Genomic DNA, 14,391 nt, shown 5'->3' on the forward strand with positions numbered 1-14,391 from the left:
TCTTGTCCTCATAGCTTTTGTCATGGGAGAATAAAACAGACAGACACCCAGAGCAAGAATGTATCAGGGTTCCTAGCTCTGTGTGATTATGAAACAATGGTAAAGATAAATATGAGGAAAATCTTATCTGGCTAATTTTTTTTCCAGTCCACTTTTTAACTATTTTTTTTAATTCTGACATTATAGATTAAACGGAATTGTATTAACATTCTACTCTTGTGCTCTGCTATGGCAAACAAACAAACAAACAAACAAACAAAAAAACCATTCGTGACCAAAAAACCCCAAATAAAACAAAACACAGAGAAGCTTATAAAACTAAATATGGAACTAAGCTCTAACAGCTGAATGGAGAAAGGAATTAAAATAATTTAAAAATCACAAGTTTATGGTAAAGTGCAGAGAAACTGAAAATTTACAGACTGTTTAAAAACCGAAATTGCTGACTGTTCAGAAACTACCCAGATGGATCAAGCGGGGTGAACAGCCAAGAAAGAGAACAGGCGAATCTGCATTGTTTTAACTGCTTCCCATGCTACCCAGCTCTGAGGTGCGCCTGGCAGTTAGATCCTGAAGCAGGCTAATGCTGGCAGCGGACTCAGTGGGGTAGCCTGCCCGTGGGTAGATCCTTTTTCTGGGCTTGCAATTTTGATCTACACCCAAGACATCTGGTATACCTTATTGATTTTAGCGCCCCGACACCCCATTATGCAGTCAATTAAAATGCTTGGAATGGGGAGTTCATGGGTAGTCTTAGTAGATGCATCCAAACCTGCCGGATGGCCTTTCGCCTCTGGAGAGTGGACTCAATGTCACTGAATCCACGGTTGCCATGCATCATGGGAAAACGAGACTGGTGCTTTGCCAACAGGGGCAGTGTGGTCAGTGTGGCTGTGGGATGGCGTGCTGTCCTTGAAGAGTATAGGCCTCTAGAGGGAGTCCCCTCAGATCGGGGTTGAGGCACGTGGATGGGCACATGTGAGAAAAGCTCACACGATTGCTGCCTGTGTTTTGCCCTTCCCGACCACCTGCAAGGATGGCCAGAGAGTTGGATGACCTTCAGGGTTGGGGTGGCTCCGTTGTGAGCAGACAGGTCTGTTTGACACACTCAGTGATGGATTGCCAAATGCCAGCAGCTGTAATGGCTGAGTTGGGAAGCGTATCGCCTGTCGCCAGACCCGAGTCTCCGCACTCCCTCCTTGTATTTCCTTGACCCTGAAACTGCCTTTCCCGATGAGAGAGCCACACTGATAGCAGGGACCGTCAGGCTCAGGGTGACCCGCATCAGCGTGACCACACACTGTTGTGTGAGCAGCTGTGCTATTGTGCTGATGTCCTCTTCCAGTTTGTCAATCATCATAGGTAAGGATTTAAAGGTAGCTTTATGGGGGCGCCTGGGTGGCGCAGTCGGTTAAGCGTCCGACTTCAGCCAGGTCACGATCTCGCGGTCCGTGAGTTCGAGCCCCGCATCAGGCTCTGGGCTGATGGCTCGGAGCCTGGAGCCTGCTTCCGATTCTGTGTCTCCCTCTCTCTCTGCCCCTCCCCCGTTCATGCTCTGTCACTCTCTGTCCCAAAAAAAAAAAAAAAAAAAAAAAAAAAAAACGTTGAAAGGTAGCTTTAGAGGGTCCGGCCAAAGTGGTCATTATCAGCACGATTCTCTTCTGAGACGTTGACATATGCACCATGCTCCCCACAAATCCTGACTGATTCTCCTTTCTTTCTGAAAATACTGCCGACTTCTTTTACATGCATGAAGAGCCGGATGGTGAATGTGACATTGAATCCACTTTCAATCAGCCTCTCACCATCTGCAGGGCCTCTGTCACCTTCCTGCCAGGTCATAGTGTTCCTCTCCCCCCCCCTTTCCCCCCCCCCCCCCCCCCCCCCCCCCCCCGCCTTCTGCCCTTCCCCTTCCCACTCACTCCCCTTTTTCTCATTGGGCCTGCAGTTTGGGGCTTTCACCAGGGCCAGTGACTAAAGAAAAGACTCCAAGGAAGGAGACAACCAAACCCTAAGCATGAAAGGAAAACAAGTGATACATTTGATTACATTTGAATGAAGAAATTTTGTTCAACAAAAGACCCCATTAAGAAAGAGAAAAAGCAAGCCATAGAGCAAGAGAAGATATTAGCAACTCCTATATCCAACAAAGGACTTTTATCTAAAGAACTCCTATAAATTAAGAAGGAAATAGAAACCCAGTAGAGAAAAGAGCAAAAGGCTTGGACATGGGCTGCACAAAAGAAGATATCCAAATGACCGGTAAACATAAAATGTGCTCAACCTTATTACCAATCAAAGAAATGCAAATTAAAATCACCACTATGCATCAAATAGATTGGCAAAAATGAAAACCTCTGACATTAGCAAGTATAATTTAGGATGTGGAACAACTGGAACTCTCATACGCTGCTGGTAGGAGTATCAGTTGGTGCCCTTGATTTGGGAAAGAGGTAGACATTATGTGTTGATGTTGAAGACACTTATACCCTATGCCCCTCCAATGCATACTGTATAATTCCATTTATTTAGCTTTCAGAAACAGAGTAAACAAGTGTATAGTTTAGGTATGCACACTTAGGTGGCAAAACAGTAGAACACTGCAAGGAAGTCATTACCATAAAGTCAGTAGGAAAAAGTCATGGAAACGGAGAGAGGAATTTGTAATGGGCCAGGAGTACACAGCAGTCTAACGGAGAGGTTGGCAATATTCTATTTCTTGACCTGGGTGGTAGTTACAGGAGTGTTTAGTCTACAAATAATTCATTATGCTACATGTTTGCACTTCATGTCCTTTTCCATGTGTTGTACTTAGTTTTAAGAAGGTTGAAGAAAAAGCTTTCTCCAAGTATGCTCTGAGAAACATTGGTTGGTGAGATTTTAATATGTTACTCACAAAAAGGATTCCATGGCCAAATACATTGCAACCCTGGGATAAATAAGGATGAACAGGTCTCTAATATGCCAGGATACACTGTGACATTCCAAGAGGAATCAATGCAGTGACGTACGTGACCATGGAACCCTTTTCTTAGTGGACATTTTACAGAGTATATACTTAGGAAAAGCAGATGGAGAAAGACATACAGCAAGTCCCAGTTTTATGCACCTGTTGACTTGGTCCAACCAAGGACTTCAGGAGGTTTATGGAAAGCATAGGATGCAAAGTAGCAAGCAAATGAAGTTTTAAGCTGTGCTGAACTGGAGCCCCTCAATATTATTAAGATCTTTATAATTTCAGGTGTTTAGTCCATTGATCCCAAATACTGAATAGTGAGGGGTCAGCTTTTACCCATACCCGTACTTTCTGCCATGTGTCTTCCAGTTTTCTTAGTCATTACATTGATAATTTTCTGTGGGTGGATGGGACAACCCGTACTTGCTTACTTCTTGTTTTATGTTTATGTCAATCGGCTGTTTATAAGCAAAATCATCCTCATGGGATCCCACATCTGCCCTAATGCTGGTGCTGTAACTCCGCTCTCACTGGGACACTAGGTCCGTCAGCTTTCATTGTATCACTATCCCCGATAGTGGCTTAAATAAAACGACGATCAGGATTCTGTGGTCTGGAAATTTGGGCTGGGCTCAGATGGAGGAGTCTTCTGCTGGCCTTAACTGGTGTCACTCGTGTCTGCGCGCCACTGCTGGATCAGCTGGGATATGAGCTGGTGGTTAACTGAGGCAGCCATTTGAGTTCCAGCCATGGATTTCTCTCATCGTCCATCAGGCAGTCCTGGAGGGGCTTCTTCACGTGGCAGCTCTAATGAGAGTCCTAAGAATAGCAAGAAAGGGACAGCCCCAACACGCAAGTGCTTTTCAGATCTTTGCTTGTAGCACATTCGTGATTATCCTACTGGTCAAACACATCACATGGCCAAATCTAGAGTCAGTGTAGAAGGAGACTACACGAGGGTACGGGTATAGAGAGATGGGACAAATCAGGAGCCATTACTGCATCAATCTGCCAAAAGCACTTCTGTCATCATGGCCGTTCATTATCAAAACTATCTCTAAAACCACGCTGACTTCTGGCACCCCTGATATCAGTCAAAATCACTGCTGAGTTGTATTTTTGAAAACAAACCTGTTCATGAGTTTGGATCATTTTCAAGGAATGATCCAAATAGGAAAGGCTGATTAAAATAGAGATCCATTACATTTTCAAAGATATGATGAAATGTAAACAGTTTCCTCTAGGGAAAGTGTGCAAGATGATTATTCAAGGAGAAATTTAATTATAACCTAAAAAAAAACCCCAGGGATTCCTGCAGATATGGATTATCGTTAGATTGCATTTGTTACAGAAATACAAAAACGGTGACCTTTCTTTTAATTCCATTTGTTTTTATTTAACAAAATCTGTTCCCTGTTTTTTTTCAACACGACTCTGTCTTGTTTACAATGTAACTGTTGCAGGCTTCGAATTATTATCTAAAACTGGACGGATTAACTCTGTCTTTTGGAAGAGCAAAAGCCTGTGATGTTGGGTAATAATGGCTGTGGGAGGCAGTAATGAAAAGGCAGAACAGTCCCAGGCCTGCTTTCTGTTGTTTTCAGGCACTGACAGTCTATGGCTACGGCCATGTTGAGGTGCCAAGGGACTCCTTTCCTCAAGTCCTAACAGTATTTGGAGGCAATTTCTCCCAGCAGATGGCAAGGATCATCAGGTGACTCCAGATGGGAATACCAATCTTGATTCCATTTGACCACTTAAGGATTGATTTTATACTATCAACACCAGAAGAAAGGATCGTCACTAAGAATTTTAGGCTCTCAGTTTTGTCATCCATGGTTAAGATGTCCTACTTTTTGCTTTGGAGGACGCTGAAGTCTACAGATTGTTTGGAATTTGATCAGGTCATAGTTTTTCTTCTAAGCTTTTTGTTTAGAAGTTGACATGATGATGTGATGATGACGATAGAGAGTAGCAGATCTTGCCAATTTCTTGACAAGAATCATATCATTTGACCTTTACAGCCACCCTCTTAAAGTTTAACACCCTCCACCTCCCCAACAGATCTCCGTAAGGGAGCTGATAACGAGCAGCAAAATGGAGCAGTAGGAGTCCTGGCCCATCTTTTCTACCATATCCACCCCGAAGTTTTATTGCTTGATGAAGTCATATGAAGTTACGGAACCCAAGAGAGACTGGGGAGCATCCTGGATATCTCACAGCTATAACTTTCAGGTACCAGATCCTTGAGAAATGACCTTTTACATTTACATATAGTTTTGTCTCTGTCTTAGGCCAATTAAAGGCACAGACTCAGGAAGCAGACTGCTTGGGATCAACCCCAGAGCTGCCACTTTACTAGCTGTGTGACCTTGGACAAGTTGTTAAACCTTTCTCGGCCTTGATTTCTTCAGCCGGAAAAAGGAAATGATAATAGTATTCTTTGCAAGTGGATTCTTGTGTGCTAAACAAGCTTAAATCCAGTAGAGATTTTCAGGTTTTTAAACGTTTTTTTAAGTAAAAAACATTTTTTTCTGGTTTTAAAAGTAATGCATATTCTTTGTAAAAGTTTAAAAAATGAAGAGTTATACAAAATTGCTTTTAAACTTTGAAGTATCCACATTCTACTATCCTGAGACAATACACCGAACGATCCAGAATTTAGCAGCTCGAAGCAATAATCATTACTTCATAACGCTGGGTCTGGCAGCTTGGGTTCAGTGTATCTGCTGTGTCCTGGAGGCTTGGCTGGGTCGGGCGGCCGACCATGGCCTCCTTCACAGCTGGCAGCTGGCAGATGTTGACCAGGACACCTCAGTTTTCCTCCACATGAACTTCCCAGCAGGCTGTTCACTTGCCAGAGAACAGGTTGGTCACCTGTTCACACGGCGGTCTCAGGGTTCCCAGCGCAGCACCAAGAGACAAAGCACCGAAGTGCAAGCAGTTTCCATGCGTCTGCTGAAACCACACACCTGCCAAAGCCCCGCTGGCCAAACCAGTGACATGGCTAAGCACAGATGTAAGGGGTCAAGGATAGATTTCGCTGTTTGATCTGAGGAGAGCCAAGGTCACAATACAAAGGTACAAGCATACGGAGATAGCAATAATTTGTGCTGTTTTTTTGTAATTCGTTGCAAATAAATACTGTTAAAAATTACGTATACATAAAATATACATGTGTATGCATGTATACATATACGTATGCCCTTTTTACATGAAAAATTACACGCCCAAACAAAAGTGATCATATTTCTTAATGATTTCTATATATTTTTTAAAGTGATGATAGCAAACAGGGTGTTTTCGCCTTGTGTTTTTTCCCATTAATTACATTCTGGGGCATTTTATTTTATTTTAAAGTTCATTTATTTTAAGAGAGAGAGAGAGCACGAGCAGGGGAGGGGCAGAAAGAGAGAGGGAGAGAGAGAATCCCAAGTAGGCTCCGTGCTGTCCGTACAGAGCCCAGGGCGGGGCTCGATCCCACAAACCGTGAGGTCATGGCCTGAGCCGAAATCAGTGAGGGCATGGAGGCAGGAAGCAGCATTATAGGGAGGAGAAAAGACCGACGTTCGATAGGCTACAGTGCAGGGTACTGCAGGAGGGAGGTAGGGCAAAAGGCTAGGGAGGCAGGCACAGATCAGATGCTGAGGAATCTCTGGGCTAAGATGAGAGGTTATCTTGAAAATGGTGAGGGGCCATTGGAGGTTGATACACATGACTTCTCTTTTTTTATTTAAAAATATTTTTAAAAAAAAATTTTTTTCAACGTTTTTAATTTATTTTTGGGACAGAGAGAGACAGAGCATGAACGGGGGAGGGGCAGAGAGAGAGGGAGACACAGAATCGGAAACAGGCTCCAGGCTCCGAGCCATCGGCCCAGAGCCTGACGCGGGGCTCGAACTCACGGACCGCGAGATCGTGACCTGGCTGAAGTCGGACGCTTAACCGACTGCGCCACCCAGGCGCCCCTATTTAAAAATATTTTTAATGTTTGTTTATTTTTGAGACAGAGAGAGAGAGGGACATGGAATCTGAAGCAGGCTCCAGGCTCCGAGCTGGCAGCACAGAGCCCCAAGTGGGGCTCGAATGACGCTGGGCTCAAACTCATAAACTGCGAGATCATGACCTGAGCTGAAGTCCGATGGTTAACTGACTGAGCCACCCAGGCACCTCTATACTGGGGCATTTTAATGTCCTCATTTTAAGATGTACATAATATTACAGTGTATGGGTTTACCATGACAAATTTAAATAAAGTGTCCTGTAGGACTTTTAGGGTGTTTCCAATTTTGCAATAAACTTCTGAATATGTAGACTTTTATATAATTTTCTCATTACTTCCTTGGCGTACACATTTCAACTTCTGACATATTGGGAGGATACCCTACAGAAAGATTCTCTCCGGAGATGATATTCAAAATACTCAGCAATAGATTGGATACTGACTGGGGCGCCTGGGTGGCTCAGTCAGTTAAGCGTCCAACTCTCGGTTTCAGCTCAGGTCCTGATCTCACAGTTTGTGAATTTAAACCCCACATTGGGCCCCGTGCTGACAGCTTAGAGCCTGCTTAGGATCCTCTCCCTCTCTGCTCCTCCCATGCTTGTGGGCTCTCTCTTCCTCTCTCAAAAATAAATAAATAAAATTTTTTTTAAATAAAAAGAACGGATACTGACCTCAGTATAGAGCAGAGTCTACAAAGTAACCCTTTAATTGTTGGATTGAGAGGTCCAGGTTACAGGACAGAAGGCCAAGCAGCTGGGAGTGAGTAGTACTCAGAGGTGGTGGTGCTGGGATATCTTATTGACCAGTACAAGCACACGAGATGTCTGCCACGGAGAAACGTGTGGAATCTGTTTTCCATCACCCTCTCCACCCGAAGGTGCTGTCTTTCTTTTCAGTCTTTGCAAATCTGATCCATGATAACAACGAAAATAATACTATCTTGTATTATGTTTTATGGTCCAACACCACTTGTATTGGGTTGTTACTGTTGCTTTTACTGAATTGCCTGTTTATGTCCTCTGCCCATTTTGGGGGGGCGGGGATTCTTCTTCTCATTAGAAAGCTAATATTTGGGGCGCCTGACTGCCTCAGTTGGTTAGGCATCCGACTCTTGATTTCAAGTCAGGTAATGATCTCAAGGTGGTGGGATGGAGCCCCTTATCGGGCTGCTTGGGATTCTCTCTCTCCCTCTCTCTGCCCTTCCCTCGCTCGCGCTCCCTCTGTCTTTCTCAAAATAAATAAACAACAACAAAAAAGAAAGCTAGTATTTACTGATGCCTTACAGCGTGTCCCTTTTCTAATCCCTTAATAGGCATTACCTATTTTAATATCCACCATGGCCATATAAACTTATTATTCTACCTGTTTTAGAAGTGTGAAAATGGAGGCGGAGATTCAGTAGTGTGCCCACCAGGATCTTGTTTGTAAGTGATGCGGCCAAGAATCAAATCCAGACAGCTAGATCCTGTGACTTAGCTTCTTAATCATTCTGACCGATTCTCTTACTACTGCAGTACTTATAAGAGCTTTTTACATACGGATATTAACTGGGGTTTATTTTTGTTTATTTACTTTGAGAGATAGCACACGAGCAGAGAGAGGCAGAGAGAGAGGGAGACAGAGAATCGCAAGCAGGTTCCCCACTGTCAGCACGGAGCCCGAGCCGGGACTCGAACCCACGAACCGTGAGATCATGACCTGAGCCAAAGTCATGAGTCGGACACTTAACTGACTGAGCCACCCAGGCGCCCCTGGATATTAATTATTTTCATACATGTTGTACATTTTTCTCTGTCTTTCTACTTTTAACTTTCTTTACGGCATTGCTTGCTGTCCAGGTGTTCACAAATCTTACGGATGCACTTTCCTGCATGAATTTCTTCCAGTCTGATTGAGGTTGAACTGGCAAATAAGTGTCATCTATTTTAAGTGTACCCCATGACGACTTGATACACGTGTACATTGTGAAAGGATTCAGCTGATCGAATCAATGAACACATTCGTCACCCCACATATTTCCTTTTTTTTTTTTTGGTGAAAACACTTAAGCTCTACTCTCAGCCAATTTTAATTATACAATGCAGTGTTATCAACCGTAGTCATGATGTTATACATTAGAGCCTTAGAATTCATCCGTTTTATAACTGATAATTTTATACTTATAACTGGTAATTTTATACAGCTTAAAAATACTTGATATGGTCAAATGGCTCAAGCATTTTTCTTGATGGGCTTTGCCTCTAATAGCATTCTCAGATGTTCCCTATCTAAAGGATATAAAAATATCATCTTTATTTTCTTCTATATAGACCTTCAGAATGGCCTGTGTTAAGAAAATATATGTGTTTAGACCCCAACTCCGACCTATTGAATCAGAATTTCTACAGTGAGAGCTAGATGTCGATGCTTTTAAAGCGATACACAAACTTACAGTCCAGGAGGACCGGTCAGTACGCACATGTATCTCTTCTTCTCAAAGCACATGAAATTGACTGAAGAAACAATAAATTAAGAAGATATCTACAAAATCAGTTCCAGCTGCGTTAAAAAGTTAGTTGTGAAGCCTCAAACTTAACTTTTAGAAGACCATGTAGGAGAATATCTGATATCTGTATTAGAGTTCTCTAAAGAAACAAACCAATACATATACACGTACACACACACACATATACATGGGAAGAGAGAGAGAGAGAGAGAGAGAGAGACAGAGAGAGAGAGATTGATTTTAAGGAATTTCCTCACCTGACTGCAGGGACTAGAAAGTCCTCAATCTCAAGGGCAGGCTGCCGGGCTGGAAATTCTAGCAAGAAGTTGATACCTTGAGTCTGAAGGCAATCTGGTAGCAAAATTCTTTCCTCTTCTGGGGACCTCAATCTTTTCTCTTAAGGCCTCCAACTAATTGGATGAGGCCCACATACACTATGGGTGGTAATCTGCTTTAGCAAAGTCTACTGATGTAAATGCTAATCACACCTATAAAAAAACCTTCACAGCAACGTCTAGACTGATGTTTGGTCAAACAACTGAGCACAACAGCCTAGCTGAGTTAACAAAGAAAATTAACCACACCACAGTAGGTTTATGACCCTGTGGCAGGAAAAGACTTTTTTTTTTAATTTTTTTTCTTAATGTTTTTATTTATTTTTGAGACAGACACAGAGCACGAGCAGGGGAGGGGCAGAGAGAGAGGGAGACACAGAATCCGAAGCAGGCTCCAGGCTCTGAGCCATCAGCACAGAGCCCGATATGGGGCTCGAACTCACAGATTGTGAGATCATGACCTGAGCCGAAGTCGGACGCTCAACTGACTGAGCCACCCAGGCACCCTTGGAAAAGACTTTTAAACCACACACACACACACACACACACACACACAGGGGGTGGGGAGAGAGACGCGGGGGGAGAGAGAGAACTGGGGGGAAATGTTTTCATACTCTCTGAAGGTCCTCCTCCTCATTTGAGATGCCCCCCAAATAGTCCAGAATCCATATTAGATAATAAGCTTCGCGGGATCATTGCAACTTGCTTCCTTGCCAGAGAGCTATTTTCTTTCTTACACTTCTGTGATTCCTGATAAACACCAAGAAACACAGTACAAGAACATAAAAGAGACGAGTGTGTTTTAATTTAGGCTCCACAAACCTAGATATTAGCCATGGTACCACAATATCCCAAGCCAAAATACCAAACAATGATGGATTTATTGTTTCCATAATTTAAAACAAGCCTGATTTATTTTTAAAAATGCAACCTCAAAACACAACTCACCAGACGTGATATGGAATGTATTATATGCCTAACCGAAAAACAAAACACTACTCGGTACAGTGGATTTGAAAATTATCTTGCTATTAATAGAACTCCCGGATGGCTGTGATCTGTTGGATATGATACATTCAGGTTTTGGCAGCTGCTGGGGACTGAAAACAAGATGTTCCATGTTCCATACGTTACTACTTAATAAAGAAACTAGGTCATAAAATAGCCCTTTGGTGAATTGTTTTATACGCCCATAACAAATATTTGTTGAATCTAAAAGCGTCCTTCTCTTTCCTTTTATATTTTGAGATCCTGATGCTGAGCTACTGATTGAAGTGTCTGGATTGAGGACCTTTACAAACATATCTGTTGGACAGATGACACTTTCACGAGTTTTCGTCAGATAACACTGATCTCTTCTGCTAATCTCAAAAATTTCTTTTAGGGGCGCCTGGGTGGCGCAGTCGGTTAAGCGTCCGACTTCAGCCAGGTCACGATCTCGCGGTCCGTGAGTTCGAGCCCCGCGTCAGGCTCTGGGCTGATGGCTCGGAGCCTGGAGCCTGTTTCCGATTCTGTGTCTCCCTCTCTCTCTGCCCCTCCCCCGTTCATGCTCTGTCTCTCTCTGTCCCAAAAATAAATAAAAAACGTTGAAAAAAAAATTTAAAAAAAAAATTTCTTTTAGTGTTTGATTGGAAAACATTTCTACCTACTGGCCCCATTAAAGACAAGCTTTTTAAAAAAATTTTTATTTAAATTCCAGTTAGTTACCTTACAGTGTAATATTAGTTTCAGGTGTACAATTTAGTGATTCGACACTTACATACAACACCTGGTGCTCATCACAAAAGGTGCCCTCCCTAATCCCCATCACCTATCTAACCCATCCACAAACAAGCTTTTTTAAAAAAAAAAAAAATGAGATTACAAAAAAAAAAAAGCTTTCGTGAATTTTGGGGGTTGTTTTTCTTATTTCAAAAAGACTTTGAGATGAGGGTTCATAAAAACCAATACGGAAATGCAGGTGGAGGTGGAAGAAGCAAGGAGGATGATGCGTCAAACCAAGTCTCCAAGAGGACGGCTTAGGCTCAGTCCTGCTCTGGGGATAGTGTAGGTCCTCATGAGGGCACAAGGGAGCTGGAGTATTTATAGACACCCCCATCCCCATGATAATCAGTCGATCAAGGCTCACTGCCGCAGAGAGTTCTAGGCACTTCTGGATCTCCTTGCGTGGACAGACTGGGTTCTGGCAGCCTGCGGATTGTCCTCTAACGAAGAGATACAGGTGCCATCTGGGTGCGGTGGGGGCAGTGACAGGTGTGTGTGATGGTGGTGAAGGGCTCTAAGGGGATATGTGCAGACATCAGACAGCATCTGCCTCACTGTTGCACAAGGCGTAATTTGTAAGGGTCTCTCCATAAATTCAGAGCAAGCCTAGGTATGAAGGGAAGGAAGTAGTGGGGCGCCTGGGCGGCTCAGTCGGTTAAGTGTCCGATTCTTGGTTTTGGCTCAGGTCATGATCTCACGGTTCATGAGTTTGAGCCCCGCGTTGGGGTTCTGTGCTGGCAGCATGAAGCCTGCTTGGGATTCTCTCTCTGCCTATCTCTCAAAAGAAATAAATAGACATTTGTTTTTAAGTGAAGGGAAGGAGGTACTATGTTGGCGATTTAAAATATTTTCCTTGGTGTCCCTGCCCCCCAGGTTGAGTCAGGAGAAAGGGGTTAAAGAGGAGTTTACATGGAGGTGGACGACTCTGTTATACTTCCCTCATGAGGGCAACCCCCTCAGTAGTTCCCGAAGTCTGGAGAGGGTGGACAATGAGCAGGTCTGGAGGGCAAGAACAGAAAACCAATCCTGAAGGAGGTACTTGGGTCAAAGACAGAAAAATGAGCTCAAGCCAAGGCTTCACTGAGGAGAGGAAAGAGAAGGGGATGGTGGGAAACAGCTGGAACTGGAATAGCCATTATTATAATTATAATACAAGTTATAACCATATTGTACAATATATATAGTAATGCAATAGATGAATTCTTAAATTCTTTTTTAATTTTTAAAAAATATCTATTTATTTTTGAGAGAGACAGAGACAGAGTGCGAGCTGGGGAGAGGCAGAGAGAGAAGGATACACAGAATCTGAAGCAGGCTCCAGGCTCCGAGCTGTCAGCACAGAGCCCAACGCGGGGCTCAAACTCACAGGCCGTGAGATCATGACCTGAGCCGAAGTCAGACGCTCAACTGACCGAGCCACCCAGGTGCCCCAAGAAATGAATTCTTTAAATAGCCATAATACAAATTGAATGCAGTACCCACATTCTGACTACTCAATAGCTACATGTGGCTAGTGGCTACCATATTGGACAGCATAGCTCTAGAACATTCCATCATCACAGAAAGTTCTGTTGGACAGCCCTGGCCTGGGGCTTACTGAGTGGATCAGAGGTTGAGATGTAATGGGCCTCTCTCTCATCTCAAACTCTTGTTTTCTTCCTCTCCATATTCAGCTTAGAACAGATCAAATTGTGCCACTGGGATTCCCCTGAAAAATTTGCAGTAGCTTGTTGAAGGGCGATAGTATTGAGATACTTTTAAACTTTCTGTCTGGAGTTATCTTTGTTAAATGACTTTTGACTCCTGAGTTTTTAGTGGTTAAATGTTAACTCGGGTTTAGTACACATTGAACGTCCAACGAGTATTAGAACAACCGGCCGGTCGTGTTCACTTTCTTCTTCCGTTGCTGTCTTCCTCTGCCTTATTGTTTGTGTACATTTTAATCTTTACAATGAAAAGGAACAAAATATGATCTTAAGGGGGAGGAGGCAAGAAGCCACACAGGAGCCCCAAAAGTGTCAGAATGGAACTTTGTCACTTTCTCCTTCACCCTTATTTTCACGTGGTCAGGGCAGGACAATTCCACTTAGCTGCTGGGACAAATTCTGACCAGATCACGTGACCAGCTAGAATTTGGGCATATACTTCCAAAAGCTTGGTATCAGCTGCTACCGTCATTGGCATTCAGGAGCATTTTAAATAATTTTTTTAATGTTTATTTATGTTTGAGACAGAGACAGAGCATGAACAGGGGAGGGGCAGAGAGAGAGGGAGACACAGAATCTGAAACAGGCTCCAGGCTCTGAGCTGTCAGCACGGAGCCTGACGCGGGGCTTGAACCCACGAACCGTGAGATAATGACCTGAGCCCAAGTCGGACACCTAACCGACTGAGCCACCCAGGCGCCCCGATTCAAGAGCATTTTTAAACTGCAGATTGCCTTGTGGGCCACAGTCAAAAGTCCAAGGTCGAGGAGATCCTGTGTTGTCGTTGATCACCTTTTTTCCAAACAAGAACTACAGACTGTCTTAAATTGGGTACCCTCGGAAGAAGGCCCTGACACAGAGATTGAAATGCGAGCACTTTGATTATGTAGTAATTCCAGGAAACACAGGTGGGGATGCGGGAAGGGGGAGGGAGAGCAAGAGCGAGGAAAATACACCATCAAGCCAGTTTCTCAGAGGCAACTCTGCGATCTACTGCTTCAGAATGATCCCACTGCAGGGGGAGAGGGCTTATCCGTCATTTCTCATCTGTCATCGGTTGAGGGATGTGGGGGGAGAGGAAGTGCGGGAGCACCATGGGCCTGCTGTGCGCGTGAGCAGAGAGAGCCCTCAGAGCACTGCAC

The 14,391-nt window shown here is 43.7% G+C and overlaps 1 pseudogene; it reads right to left on the reverse strand.

Moving 5' to 3' along the window:
• Positions 1–341: 341 nt before the first annotated feature.
• Positions 342–1,357, reverse strand: LOC131503010 (poly(rC)-binding protein 2-like; annotated as a pseudogene).
• Between the last annotated feature and the right edge of the window lie 13,034 nt (positions 1,358–14,391).

The sequence above is a fragment of the Neofelis nebulosa genome, chromosome X (assembly GCF_028018385.1).
Source record: "Neofelis nebulosa isolate mNeoNeb1 chromosome X, mNeoNeb1.pri, whole genome shotgun sequence".
NCBI lineage: Eukaryota > Metazoa > Chordata > Mammalia > Carnivora > Felidae > Neofelis > Neofelis nebulosa.